Raw genomic sequence first — 15,853 nt, forward strand, 5'->3', positions numbered from 1 at the left:
AAAGCCCAAAGGGCACCTGAACGTCATCGCCAGCATCCCTGGGCACATAAATCTAAATCTCAGCCTGGCACTACTAAAAGGAGAATGGAGAGGGGCTCCAGCACACACAGCAGAACAGCGGGAAGGAAGGGTGATCCTAACCCCCCAGCTCAGCTTGACCATACACACGCTGTCCTGTGGCACAGCTGTGGAACACGGATCTATCCACAAAACAACCTGGTAAGCCGCCTGTGGTACACTCCACAGTCTCCACATGCTTCCCCTGTACATCAGGGAGGGGCTTTATCCCACCTAAGGCAACAGCTGTGGGGAGGGGGACACACTCACACAGCTGTCACACCATTTGCCCAGCACTCAGCCCTGTGCACACTCCTGTCCTCCCAGCTGCGGCTTGGACTCAAGCAAAGGGAAGGTGGTACAGCTTGGATATCTGTCCATCACGTTCTGCAGGAGCAGCAGCCATGCAGACTTCCACAGGAATTCTGTAGATTATCCTCCCCTTGAAGGAGCTTAATTGCCCATAAAAGGGGATTGTGATTTTTCACATAACTACTTCTTTCAGCACCATAAGTACAGGCATTATCACATCTTTCCACTCTTCAGAAATTGAAGATAGCAAGTCTTTAGCCCTCCATGTCATTTCATCTTGACCTGGGGAAGCACACACACTGGACTTTCACTGCATCCCCTTTATTTTTTCCCCTAGCACCACAGTGACTAGAACACTGCACCACTGGGCCTATGCAGCTTGGTTCACTTGACATCGTCCCTGTTTCCCAGTGGAAAGGAAAAGGCTTTTGGTTTGCAGAATTACAAAGTAATCAAACATCCTCAGCACCCTTACTGGACCTCATCAGTATCCAGAGGGGAGAGATCACGCTTCCCCCCATGTACCTGACGGTTTCTCAGCACAAAGTTTTTTTGGCAACTAACTCTGTGTGGTTTGCAAGAGTTTGCCACACAGTGTCCTCCAGCCTGCTGCACCCAAGTGATGTGTTTTGGGAGCGTTGTGTTCTTATTTGTTTGAAATGTCAGCTACAGCACGTGTGCAACATCACACCAAAGGTACAAAGCACTTCAGGCCGAGAAAGGTCTCTTCAACCTTCTTCCACCTCACTAGTGTGATTCACAGGAGCATCTAGCAGCGTAACACAACCATCATACCTGTCCTCACCTACTCCTACTCTGCTGCGCTTGTCAGTGGGAATTTTGTCGCCAGCCTTAAAGCCAGCATTTCTGTTATCAAACCAAGTGGGTTTATTTTATTATTGGTGACAGGGAAAAACAGAAGGGAACTGCAGACACTTTTGGAGACAGAGATCTCTACAGGACATGCCAGCTGATATTTTCAAAGACTGATGTGGCACAACATCAAGGAAGTCAACATGCAAGCAAGACACCCAGCTCCATGCCAGCCATCAGCCAGGCTCAAGGAGAATCAGTGACCACTGTCAAGGAGAAGGAAGGAGAGGAGCGCAGAGAAAGAGAGACTAATACTGCACCTGCCACAAGAGGTACAGTCACACAGAGAATAAAAATCGGGGGAACCTCTGTGAGCAACCACATCATCTCAGACAGCAGTGGCCACGCACCAGTCAACACACACCAAGACTGACCACGTAGCAGTACATGAGATACCACACTGGGCCTTCAGCCTAGAAACAGGAGACACACGTGGGAGGCTGCGTGGGAAGAGCTGGCAAGTGAAGACTCTGTCCTATCAATGCTACAAATCTACATGTTGCACACAGAGGCTCACAACAGCCTCACATAAGCCATCTCCCCACAGCCACCATATCCAGTTACAACCCTCAGAAACACAGCTGACTTGATCACCAGGACTTTATCAGCATTCACAGAGACCAGAGAAGGTCAAGAGAGCCATCATCCAGGAACAGAAGACAAGCACAGCTACCTCAATGGGAACTTGACAGGCCAAGAATGACTGCAGTCACGGAGGACCAAGGAGAGCTTGCTCATGTCGCCCTCTTTTTCTGAGGCTCTCAAAAACGACAAAACCTCTGACCTTTGATTAAGCCACACTACTCTCAGAAGAGGGGGCGGCTTAGGGGCTTGGGGACTCAATAAGAAACTATTTATCTCAAGGTCACGGGTTCATACCCTCTTCAAGTTCTTTTTTCTTAGTCAATTAAAATGGGGGATTTGATCTGCATTTGAAAAAGCCTGTTTCTAAGGGCACAGCCAGATACAGCCTCACGAAACAGACAGATTAAGGAAATATAGTCCCTTTGCGGCTCCTTGGAAGCCCCACAGCAGAGCACAGCAACTTTAGGACCACTCCCTGTGCAAAGTGAGCATGACCTGCAGAGCGAAGGAGGGGACTGCAGGCAAGCAGACATGACCACCATCACAAGCCTCCAGCAGCAAGTTAGACACATCCCATAGGCAGTATCAGGGGTGAGGCTGACCCTGTCCCGGCCTCTCGCCCTAATCCTGGAAGACTTCTGCCCATCCCTGTCTTGTTGCTCTAAGATGTACACTCTGCCAGTGACCACTGCCCAGGTGTCTATTCCCCCTACACCACGTGAGAGGCCACAACCCCACCTAAAGACACAGTACAGTGAGACTGGAGATGTACATCTGCTGTATGTGCACAAAGTAAACGGCATCCACAGGGCTCCAGCCCTTGCTGCCCAGGAGCCTGACTACTTTGGACTGGACATCTCCTCTGACCTCCTCCTGCTGCAAGCCCAGCTACAACAGTGACAGGAACGTGACAAACAGAGGTCACACAAACAGGGAGGAGAGGACACCTTCCACTACGTCACCTGCCCAGCGTAACGCACGCATCAAAGTTAATGTGTATCTGAAACCAATTGCTGATAGAAACCAAACTATCTAGGAACTACAGCTGCTGTAATCAGGGTTCCTGGTAGTGAGCGCACACAGTCAAAACCTTTTGTCATCGTTGGTTTTTAGCCCATAAAAAAGTCAAGACAAAAACATGCTCCTGCACACGGGGGCGGGGGGACACGCGCTCTCCTCTGTCACCTTCAGTGGCTTCCCACCAAGCAAGCACATCCTCTCACCTTAAACGTGACTACCAGGTTTTATGTAATTTTTTGTAGCTTCGTGCTTTCCCTACACTTACCCTACGGTCCAAAAGCAGAGAAGGGATTCAAGCACAAACTCCCTGTGCACCAGGACTGCACATAGTGCTCCCACATACCATGCTCAGTGCAAGGCTAAAGTAGCACAACAGGGTGGTTTGGAAGCAAATGGGAAGCAAGCAGAGCTTTCTTCCACTCAAAGATGATAATTATTTTGGAGAGGACTGTATATCCTTCTGGCTTTTCATTAGTGGCAAACCAAGTCAACCCCTGTTCATGAGAAGGAGAAACTATTAGGGTCTACAGATTCGCAGCCAAGGAAAACAAATCTGTACCCGTCTTTCACCCCCAGAATAACTTCTGATTGTCAAGAACAGTTACCAGGGGAATGAATAGCTTCTCCTGCAAGCTCCTCACTCAATTAAACTAATGCAGACAAAAAGGCCAGGCAGCAGCAGGCAGCACAAGGCAAGTGGAACACACACACTTGGCACACGTGGAGCAGCCACAGCAAGTTCAGAGCGAGGAAGGAGCAGAGGAACTGTCACAGAAGACACCCAAGATTTCTCCTTGAGATGCCAAGTAGCAAAAAATGGCAATGTCTGTGCCCTGAAAAGACTTCAAGAGTCTTACCTGAGAAGACAGAAGCACACCCTGGTATCCTGAGCAATGATCCATATTCAATGAAGACTGATACAAGACCTGAGTGTGGAACACCCAAGAGAAGTCCTTACTAATCCAAACTACCCTCTCACTGCATCCCCTCCACTCAGCAGCATTATAATTAAACTCTACCTGTAAAATCAGGACAGACACGAAGCCAGAGCACAAAATAAAGGCCAGGACAAGCAAGTACAATCCTTGGTCCTTCTTGAGCCAGAAAGTAGAACATCTAAAGCACCCCAATCATGTTGCAAAGCACCCAGGAATCAAAAAACACCCCAAGAAAAAAAAAAAAAAACATTCAGACAGATCAGGGGTTTGTTTGTGTTCCCAGCTGATCTCTGCAGACTGGCTGTTAGGGCACTAACAATCCATATGAAGGGGATAAATTCCTCTTTTTCCCTCCTTGTACAGCTGAATTTCATTAAGATGGTGAATATAGACCTTGGAAGCCGCAGTGACAAATAGAGGCCTTCCTTACTCTTCACTACTTTTGATGTGCTACAGCTTCATTTTCTCTTTGGAAAGTTAGCCAAGTAACTTTTTTTTTTTAGGAGAAAGCAAAGTGTCAGGCTGCTTCTGGCCCAGGCAACACTGAGCAGACATCTCCTGACAAAAAAGGCTGCAAGATAATCATTATCCAAGACCTCTGACTACTCCATACAGACTAAGTCATTGCAGTGGAGTTCCCTCATCCTCAGCATGTTATCTCTGGCAGCTGGCTGGGGCTGCACTTCACAGTGGGATGGAACAGGAACAGCCAAGCATTAACTGCAAACTGCAAAGTCCAGAGGCAACTCCAGAATCAAGTGCTGCTTCAGCAACATGCATCCATGCAATGTGCTTGATCTCAGAGGCATCAGATCACACCACTGAATGGCCACATTTGGGGAAAGAGGGAGATGAGCAGAGGATTAAGGCCAGCCAGGAGCATCGTGCTTTCTCACACCACTGCCAAGGAGGTGGGCACGTCAACATACAGACAGAAGCACTCAGCAAGAAATATCCACAGCCCCTCCTTTCAGTGGTATTTAATAAAGTGTGAGTATGCAAACATAGGGCTAAATCTCGTTCTCCCTCAAAAGCTAAAGGAAGTGGTGTCTGATTTCAGTGGAAGCCCAGCCTGGCCTTCACATAGCTGAAGGCAGCACAAGCCGCTGTGGTCAGAGCAGTGCGATGGAGCAGCAGCAGGTGCTCTGCAAAGCTGCACCCACACAGCCATGAACACACCCCAGCTCAGATGGGCTCTTCTAGCAGGTGTCATTTGAATCCTGGGCATCTCTCTAGCAAAGTGCAATGATATTTAACTTCCTTCTGGGCTCTGGAGGCTGCCAAACATCTGTTGGGATTAGTTGGTTCGTGTTTGTACAGCGCACACAAATTCTATCGTAAGGAAGGGGCCGACCTATTTATGGATGCCAATGCTAGGCCGAGACCCAAACCCACACACTGTATTTGCACATATGGCCATATCTCCCCTGCCAGATTTTACTGTCTGAAGCTCGGTTGGAGGCATGAGGTGTCACCTATAACTTCCAGCCCACTTCGATCACTGCTAATTTAAGTGAGTCATATTGCTCCCCTCCTCCACTTTACCCCACCCAGTTGCACAAATTAGTTTAGTTAACAAGCTGATCTAGTGCAGCTCTACCAGGAACCCCCAAATGTCACATGGGTTGCCCTTTGCAGGAGAAATACACCTTCCCCTCAAGCCTCTGTCCCACCCCCTGGAGCCCCACAAAGGCTGCAGATCACAGCCCCTCAGCCCACAGATCTCCGTCAGGCTCCCAGAGGCCAACCTGCAGCACACCAGCCACCCAGATTCCTAGTGGTAAAGGCCTTTGCATCAAGTTTCACATTTCTCTTGGGTGTCCCTCCCTCCCACACAGTCTGCTGTGAGTAAGGGCTGAGGAATGAGACAGCGAGCACTCACAGCTCAAACCACTGTGATAAACAGCCATGAGGGAGATGAGCTCCCCAAGACAGATAAAGGAGGGACCAAGTAGGTTTCAGGTGGAGCCAAGCACATTTGTTAAAGGGGTCATAGGTGGCAGTGGCAGGGCTGCAGGAACTGTATGCACCCATGACTCAGAATTGCTTTGCACCAAGCTGCAAGTCCTAAACATACAGCTTTGCTGCTCTGCCCTTTCCTTTGCAGGCACATTTCAATACTTATCAGGTCTCCATCTTAGTCACGTTCTGCTAACACATACTTTTTACACGCTTTTCATCTTCCCTCATAATCAATCTCTATGTCCCCAAGTCAATCGTTCTGCTCTTCCCTCACCATCCTCCACTTTATCTTCATCTCCTAGGGCAGGAGCGCCTCAGACCCAGACACCACCCAGCACATGCAGCTGCTCGAGTTCACAGGACTTCAACACCCTCCACTCAGCAGTCTCACTACTCCTTTGCGTAGCATAACAAGTGGCATGCTCAACCCAAGATGCTACAAGTCACATTTAGAGATACAGACAACACAAGAAAACACTGTAGGATACAGAAGAAAAAACAAAGAGAAGGATGAGCAGGGGCCCAGAAGCACACCAATACCACCCAGAATTACCTGCGTCATTCATTAGATAAGATAAGCCTTGTCTTGCTCTGGACATCAAGAGCATCTGGAATCACTTCCATGACATGTCTGGTAGAACGTGAACTAAAACACACAGAAAATACTCCCATCCTAACAAGTGCGTCCACCAAGACAGCCAGAACTAAATCAGATGATCCAATGGGGGATTTCCCAGTAATACACAGCTACCTTCGCACATACAGTTCTACCCATGAGGTCTAGGGACACCCTTAATCAGGTATGAATCAAATCATCTGAGACATGAGGAACTTATTAAGGCCTGTTGCAAAAACCCTGTAAGGTTGCTTCTGCCTTGCTGCACTTCACCACCAAGGGATGGGAGCAGCCAACACAGGCAGATAGCCGCCCTGAACACAAAAATCCAGAGCAGATCACTTCCACAACGACTTCTTGCACATGATGGCATGACCCAAGATTTAAAACACCACCTCAGGCATACAAATGCATACAGACAGCACCCAGGGAGCTCCAGCAGAGCTAGAGTGATGCCAGGTATAGGAATGTCACCCCAGTGAGAGACCAGGTCACCACCAGCACAGATGATCACTGTAACACACCATAATACAAGTCCTCTCTTTTTTACCCCAGGGTATATCACAGCAGGGTGGTGGAAGGGCAAGGTGATGCCAACCCATCTACCTTGCATCCTCACAGGGATCAGATACACACACTTGTAAAAACAGCGACCAGAAAACACTGCAAACAGGTCACGTGGCAACAAGGCATGGGAGCTAACCTCACAGAGTCACTTACCCACCAACTCACCCTGCAGGAATCCTTGTGTGTAGTACCACACACTCTGCTCTTGTAGCCCCTTCTCCCCCCACTCTAAAAACGCAGTCCTTAACTTCTCCTTGATTTGCCCAGCCTCTGCACACCCTGAGATTACAGCTCTCCTCAGCAGCAGAGCAAAACACACCATGCCAAGCCAGAGAGGAAGGCTCACAGCCATTCCATAAGATGCTATCCCTTCACCCAGACACTTCAAATACCTAGGAAAGCAGACTGCCTTAGAAAGACATGGTCATTTCTGTTGTTTTAAGCTCACATGCAGCTCTGCCCTCATTCCCAAACCTCGTATGCAAAGGAAGGCACCCATAGAGGTATTACATGCCATGAATGCCACACTCATCCCCACAGAAGCACAATGTCCAAGGTGCTATTCCTAACTTTCAAAATATGCTTCTGTCCCACAATTTGTCAATTAATGCCACTATTAGAGGCTTTCAACCTGTCTGCTTCATTCGTGGTGTCTCTCCTGCACTGTACGAGGCTGACTCTTCACCACAGCAAGGCAACAGCAATTCTGCATGCTGCAGTGGAGTTTCAGAAGAAAAGCAGCCAAACATCTCCCAGATAACTCAAACCATTTGCTCATTATTTCTTCCCCACCTGTCTGCCTTGGGAGCAAATAAGGATTCAGGTACAGGACAGTACACTTGCTTATTTTCAGGCACAGAAGTAACAGCAGAGAGTTCAGCTGGATTACTCATCCACTTGAATTTCAGACTTACTATGCGAGAAGTCCATCGAGCCCTCCTTAAATGGCAAAGATGCAATGCTGTGTTTTCCAAACTCAGCTCTTGTGCATCCCAAGGAATCTGAGAAAGAAACGGATTCTCTGGAAAAGCACCAAAGTGGAACTGTGCTAGGGAAGGCGTAATTCTTTCTCCCAAAAAACAGCCTGCAGGACCAGAAGTAATGAAAAACCACCAGCTTTAAAGGAAGCTTAAACTACCCTCAAAAATTATAGTCTTACTGTACATGGAAACATTCAGCAGATGACGTGAAGACCCCATTGCTCTTACTCTACTCCCTGAAAGAGGCATTTATACATAAATACCACCCAGACCTTAACCATTTTTGTGGCTCATTTCCAGACCTCCCCATCACCACATTTCAGAATCAGCAGCATTGAGCTACCCTGGTTTCTAACTGCCAGAGGCAAAGACCAGCTTCCATCCTAAGCTAGGGAGGTCAATACCCATGCAAGGTAAGTGCAGGCCTTGTCCCCCCATCAAAGATGATGATGAATGAAAGGCAAGTAGAAGTGGAAAACATGGTGAAGATGGACTACAAAGGTAGGTATAACTGCAATAAGCAGTTCAGGATAATATCCAGAGTTGGGTGAAAAGGACACTAACTTCACTGTGCAATTAGAAACAATTCTTCTCAACCATTTCTCCATTCGATTATCAGTTATGACTGCAAACTGAAGAGAACAACCCTGGTCTAACTGGCTTTTCTCTCTCCTGGATTTCAGTGTCAGCAACAGGATGAAACTCCCAACCTCACCCCTCTCCGAGCCTCAGTGTCCCATCAGTAAAATGGCAAGAATCATTTTCCCTCACAGTCACCCCAGGTTGCAAAGTGCTCCACTGAAAGAGCTACAAGCTCTCCAGAAAAGCACAAAAGGGAACTGGCAACTGCATTCAGTCCCAAGTTTGAATAAGGCTCGGGGCCACGCACTAAACACACACAAAAAAGAAACCAAATAGCTCCTCATGGAGTATCATCTTCTACTCTAGGCACAAAGAGTAGGTGCTCTGGCAATTAAGTGGTTATATCATAACACCTGCTTGGAGCCTGTAGGGGGGTGGAATGGGCAAATAGCTTCATTGATGACCTTCAATCTGGCATTTCACACCTCTGGAGCAGTTGGACTTTGCAAATTTAATACTAGTCTTTTAACCGAGTGCATTGCTCATAATTAACTACAGGGCTGCCACGTGGCTGCTACAATCACTAGCTGTTTCTCTTGGGAAATCCAGATTAAAGGCTTGTCTTGGCCACAGTAATAGCTTGAGGTATCACTCGAAATTTGCCCAAACCCATGAAAAGCAAACCAAGTGTCTACCTCACGCGATGAGTTGTGTTAAATTCAAGCCAGCTGATCTCCTTTGGGGCTGAGCTGAAACAGGGGAGATGCAGCAGCTGGAGTTACAACCACTTAGCAGCAGCTAATCCAATCGCTCTCCCAACCCAGTCACTGTCTGGGAGACTCCTCACTTTCATTCAAGCTTGCCTCATTAAGTGGAGTAATTCAAGTCTGTTAAGGTGAGGTAATAAACTGCTGCAGAGACAGCTCCTGAGGGTACGAGCACACAGCACGCTGAAGCCGCACGCACGTTACTGACATACAAACTGCTGCAGTTGGGGTACAACACACAGCAACTGCAGCACAACTGTTTGCAAGTCACCAGTGAAGCATCCCAAGTTCATCTTCCAAAGAGGAAAGCCTCACCAACCTGAGTTTCACATGGCCAGCCACACTACTGAAAAAGCCCTAGAGAAGGTATCTTAGCTGTGCTCCCCTGTGCTTAGCTAGCACAGAAGCTGGACCACTTCTGCCCCATGGTGTAGGGCATCCCTGCCCACCCCAGCTGGCTCAGCCCCTTCAAGGTCTGTGGCATGATCTGCCAGCCTCCTCCATCCACAGCAAAGTGCAGGGTCGCAGTTCCTCAGCACCCTTACAGCCTCCAGCAGCAGCTCTCCAGCTGCAGGAGTACAAGCAGATGGAGAAGAGGAGACAACTGCAGCTCCCTAAAATGAGATCCACTGGCCTAAACATGGGAAAGGCGGGGGGGTGGTGTTACAAATGGATGCATAAACAAGACCTGACTCCATAATACAGAGCTAACAGGGTAGTTTACTGAATGTTAATTAAATTCTCAGCGCCTGTTACCAACTGTGGAGATCAACCTATTTTTAAATTAAATAAGCAATAAATGCTTAGAAGAACTTCTATTAAATTTCACCCAGTGAATGAAGTATGTGGGGCTTTTAATAGACATTAAACAAGATAGTTATGGCAAGTTAGTTGATATTTTATTACCTAAAGATAATGGCCATATTAAATCTCAACTAACTATTCCACTGGCGGCACAATCATCCAAGACTTGGCGGAAGTTTGCCTGCCTTGAGCATCACTGGGCATCCATAGCAGGGGGAGGAAGGCAGCCAAATGCTGAATGGCACCTACTTAGAGGATGCTCAAGTGCATAAACCCACTTAGGCACAAAATAGGATCCCTCCCAGCCAGATCCAGAAACCCCAAGGAACGCTGGCATGCACTCTCACACAGAAACAAAGCTGGTATAAATCAGAGACCCTCAAGCATCCTAACCACCTCAAACCAACTGAAGTAATTTGTAGGGTTACTGAGGAATCACTGTAGTATTACAAGGTTCCCTTATGGCATCAAGGGCCACAGAAAACATCCTCCCTAACAGCCTGCAACACTTAAAAAGCTTGTATGTTTTTCTAAGAAAAGGTTATCAGCAGCCCACAACTCCACCGATGTTTGTTTTCCTTTCCTGAGCATATTGCTATAGTTTGGGAGTGCTTCTGAGTGACTCACACGTGTGTTGCTGTCACCCACAGATCCCAACAACAGATACTGACAGTCTAAAATGACAGAGACTTGCTGACAGTGACTTAAAAATCATGATTTTCATGCCAGCTCTTGCGCTTGCTCAAAGCGAGATCAAAACCAGCTCTTTGAGATGAAAGCAGAGATCTCCACCGAGGTGTCTCTACCCGTAACCTTAATCACAACGATTAAGTGTGGGTAGAAGGTTGGGGGTTTTTTTCAGGTCTAGATTGGAAACATCACGAGCCCTACCTGCCCTGCCGTCCCCAGAAGCAGAAGGAATGGAAAGAGCCGAGCCCTGCACCCGGCTAACCCCTGCTTCTTGGGCAGGCACAAGCTCTCAAAAAGCTCTTAAACTTTGTGGGTTTTTTCTGGTCTGTGGTTTTCGGTTTGATTTGTTGTTTTCTTTTCTCTATTTGTTTCTATTTTACAAAACAAAAAGCTCCCTAAATTAAAAAGAAGAAAACACAGAGCTCTTCATACTTCACTGGTGCTCTCCACCAGCATCCCAATGTATGCACGAAAGCTGATGGCAACATCCTCCCTCCAATCCTTCCTCTAGAACTGTTGTTTGTGAAGTTATTTCAAGTCCTGTATTTTCCTACATAAAACCCACACTCCTCAAAGGTATTGTTCCTTGCGAATCCGTCTCTCAGATAACCCACATCCTTAGATAAGCTATGGTTTCTGTCTCCCCCGCTCCTGTCCGCTTTTGAAGTGTGGCTGCAGTTCCAGTAAACTCTCTAGCTTTTAGCAGAATTACCCCGCTATGAGAGTGAGAGCAGAGGGGAGTGATGAAGGTACCAGGGTAAGAAAGCAGGCTGCGGGAGGACCAGAAAGCAGGCAAGAGCATCGCTGTCTTGCTCATGTGTGCACATGGCAAACACGGATGCTGAATCTGCTGAATCCCAGACTTCTGGCAGGTCACAGACTTGGTCTTCATCTTACTTCCCTTAAGGCTTCTCCATCAAAAAAGTAACATATGTAAAAAGCCCAGATGTATGTACAGGAAACATGGAGGGGGGGGGGGGGGGGGGGGTGCGTGTCATCCCAATCCCATCTTTAAAACCTCTCTGTGCATCCACAAGGACTTCCCCCCACCTGAAAGGATTACCAGAGTTACTACAACCTGTACAGGGAAGAGTGTGGATGACCAGCCAGAGGTGAAGCCCAAAGCAGCCCAGGGCCAGCTGAAACAGAGGGTGCTGCCCCGAGCCGCATAAGGTCCAGAAGTGTTTATTAGGAGAGAGGCAGAACTGTGTGGGTCAAGCTTTCAGAAGCTTGGCGAGGAACAAAATGCCACCAAGGATGCATTGTTCACACAACTATGATGGGCAAAGGAACAGAGAAACCACTGTGGGCACCCTGAGGGCATACGTTTCCACAGACACACGGAAACTGTCTTCTTGCAAATAATTTGTCATCCACCCAAGCTACTGCTTTTCTCCAGCTCCAGTTAGCAAGGGATGTTTCAGAGAAACCTGTGTGAACCAGTCTCTTCTTTCCAATCAGATGTTTACAAAATGAGACCGTCACCATTAGATGATATAACTCTGAACACACCTGACACTCATACAACCCATCTCTTCCAGACTTGGCTAAATTCTTGTCCTCGGCAATGTTCTGCATAACAAACACCACTATTTAGCTACACGGAAAAGCACTTAATCCTTAATCCTGCTCGTTTTGAGACAGCCCCTTCCACCTTGGCTTGCACTAGTACAACACGACAGAGACCCCTTTTCCACTCCCAACAGCACTCACTGTGACACCTTTCTAACACGTGTCCTTTATATGGGAGCAATCCCAAACTCCTGGTCAAACTCCCTCAGGTTTTCCAGCTCCTCACCATTTTTACTATCCCTCTCCAAAACAGCATGCACCAGGCTTCACTGACGACTTGGAAATCACTTAAGTTTCACAGTCAGGCATCATACAGACTTACATGAGCGGCAACTTTAACAAACAAGGCAACAGTCAGGCTTCAAAATTAAGCAAGTGGTGTCTCCGCGCCAACTGTGAACCCCCACAGTGCAAGTCGTACTATGAGTTATAATTAAAAATACATAGTGATGATCACATTATATCCCCCAAGTCCGACACTACTGGGTGCTCTGCAAAACTGCCTAGTCCAGCTCTGAAGCTTCACCCCTGAACATCCCAGAGAAGCATGTGCTTTGGCAAGGGATACACATCTGAATCCACTGTCTCATTATCTGAAAGCTTGAATTACACTGCACCTGCTCCCAATTCTGGTAAGACCTGAGCCCATTACCTCTTACTAACACAGGACAGCTGAAGACAATACTCAGAGCAATACAACTTCACAGTCCCACATGCTCTGCAAGTTCCCAGGAGACAAGGCAGCTACAACTGCATGAGAACCTAGGATTTTCTGTACCCTGTGATTGCCAGGACATGGGATCTGAAATCCGCTCCTGGCACGCCAGTTTAGAGACAGATTTTTGCTGGTTTGCACTGGTTTCACTAGAGCACTTTACAGCCAATGTCATTCAACACTTACTCCCTCAATAAGGGTGACTGCTCATCCTAATGGTGACTAACAGAAGGGGACGGGCCCCACAGAGCCAGAGCCTGCAGACAGGCAGAGTCATGAGCATCCTGTCCCAACACCTGGGTGGATCTTCAAAGATGCTCTGAAGGTGAAAAACCTCACTTCAGTCAAATGGGAAATGGACAAAACAGCCAACACAACAGCCATCCAAGTCAGGTGGGGAAAAAACCAAAATTAAGGGGAAAAAAATCTATATGAAACTTAACAATTAGATGGCAGAAGACTTTATTAGCAGCACCACTACCTCACATGAGCTGCAGGTAGAATTAGACGCTGAGGGTATGAGCTCACTGCCAGGTGGCCCTCTGACCACCACCCACACCATCACCAGCTGAGAGCCCATCCCCCAGGGAAAAACCCCTCCAAAACAGACTGAACTGAAAAAGGGGAATAACAGAGCTAATAAATTTAGGAGTGACAGAATGAAAGGTTATGGGGTGGGCAGGGGGAGACAAAGAAGGCCAACAGGCAGAGAGAAGTTCTCAGCAGTAAATCTTTATCCTCAGATGGGAACATTTCCTGAGGGAAATCCCATATTTCAGAGTATTATTTAGCCTTGCCTGGGCCAGTCCTGCTGCAGCAAGGGTGGGGATAACCAGAAAGTCCCTCACACACCCAAGCTGTGCTATACACAGAGAGCAACCAACACTTTACAGCATGAATTTGGCTGATAATATACATGAAGTGTTCTGTCCTATTTTCCAGCTCCAAAGATTCCCCCTGCCTTCCTAATCAGTAATTACTTGGTGAGCCAGCACCCACTGTGTCACCCAGACATCTATTGACTGCCCTCTCTCTCCCAGATCTTGCCCTAAAATTCATTCCTGGAAAGTATAAACACAAACTCTTTAGGCAAAAGAGTCCAATGAGGCTAAGAAAGTCTCACATCTGGAGCGTTTCCAAAAACTTAACACATCTGCATGAGACCTTACGTTTCACATGGGCTGAAGCCACTTTCTGCCCAGGGGCAAAGGTGTTGTGGGTGTGCAGGACAACACACCAACGAGCCTGCCAGTCTCCCCAAACTCTCCACAGTTTGAGTATCAGTAGCCCGGTAAGAGTGAAATACACCAAACTGGAACCAATCCAAGTCCCAAACAATCCCGGGAGCCTAGGAAAATAGAACAAAATCAAAACCAAAGGAGGAGGAGAACCCCACGCTGGCTTGTGCCTCACCAACGTGGCCAGGCTGCACCTCGAGGCACGGCAGCCGGAGCAATTACAGCGCGAGTTTCTCCATCAACACCTCCCACTCCAGAGCACTGCCTTCTCCCCAGCGCAGCCCCAGGGTGCGGAGAGCGCTCCGAACAATGGCAGCAACACGACCTGCCCGTTCCGAAGGGGAGGGCAAGAGAAAGGGGAGGGCAAAAAACAAGGTATTAAAAAAAAAAAAAAGAGCAGCCCTGGGTGACATAAGGGTGTGAGAAACTGCTACGTCCTTACCTGCTGGGGAAGGGTGGGCCTCCCCTGGCGTATAAAAAGCTGCCAGGGCTTTACTCAACTTGTTATTTACTACCGAGCGCCGGCCGGGGGGTCTGGCCGCGCAAGGTGCGGCAGCGGGACGGCGCTGCTGGCCCGGGCCAGGTGCACCTGCGGCCGGGGGCGCCGCGCCGCCGAGCCCCGCCGACCGCGGGGGACCCCGGCCCACGGGCAGCCCCCGCGCGGCGCGGGACGGGGGGATGGGGAGGTGGGCAGCAGAGCGGCTCAAGTACCGGGGAAGTTTCCCCCCCGCCCCGTACCCGGGAGCTGCCCCCGCCCCACGGCCCAGCTCGCACCTCACCGGGACGGGACGGCCCGTCCTCCCTACCCCCCCACCTCGCCGGCGGCCTCGGCGCCCCGGGCGGAGGGAGGAGCCAGGCGCGGGCCCCCCCCAGGCGGCCGGCAGCGCTCCCCGCCCCAACCGGGGGCTCCAGCTGTTGCACAGCTGCCTCGGCGGGCAAGGGGGGGGGAAGAGGAAGGGGGCAAGTTATTATCTGCAACAATACCTCAGGGGGAGGAGGCAGCGGAGGCGAGCGCGGCGGCGACGGCGGCGGGAGGAGGCGGCGGGGGGAGGTGGGGCCGGGGGCGGGGAATGCCACGCCACGCCCGCCCCTCGGCCCCGCCGCCGGCCCCTTCCGCCCGCCGGCCCCTTCCGCGCTCCGCGCCGCTGCTCCGGCGCGTCCCCCGGGCGGCCCCTCCCGCGATCCCTGCTCCTGCGCCCCCCACCCCGCGGCATCCCTCCAGCATCCCCCCGGCCTGCCCCTCCCGCGCTCCGCCCTCCCGCATCCCTCCCTCCGGTCCTTCCAGCCCCTCCCGCGCCCCTCTGCATCACCCCCTTCCCCCCAGCCCCCTCCCCAGCCGCGACGCTCCCGCCTCCAGCATCCCTCCCTCCGGCCTCCCCGACGCCCCCCGCTGCCTTTACCTCCCCTCGGGCGGAGGAACGGGGGGCCGGCAGCCCCGAGCTCGGCGGGATGTCCCCGAAACAAAAAGCGAAAGCGGCGGCCGCTGCCTCCCGCCCCGCCGGGCTGCCGAGCTCTGCCCGGGGCTGACGTCAAGGGCCCAAATTCCTGCCTTTCCCTGCAGGCAGATTTGTCCAT

The 15,853-nt window shown here is 49.9% G+C and overlaps 1 long non-coding RNA gene across 1 annotated transcript in view; it reads right to left on the reverse strand.

Annotated features, from left to right (window-relative positions):
• Positions 1 to 15,307, reverse strand: part of LOC311194597 — a 29,709-nt gene extending 14,402 nt beyond the window's left edge. Inside the window, exon 1 of the long non-coding RNA XR_014617454.1 lies at positions 15,263 to 15,307. This is a non-coding gene — a long non-coding RNA (uncharacterized lncRNA). The remainder of the gene's footprint in view (positions 1 to 15,262) is intronic.
• Between the last annotated feature and the right edge of the window lie 546 nt (positions 15,308 to 15,853).

This window comes from Gallinula chloropus, assembly GCF_964237585.1.
Source record: "Gallinula chloropus genome assembly, chromosome: 8".
Taxonomy (NCBI): domain Eukaryota; kingdom Metazoa; phylum Chordata; class Aves; order Gruiformes; family Rallidae; genus Gallinula; species Gallinula chloropus.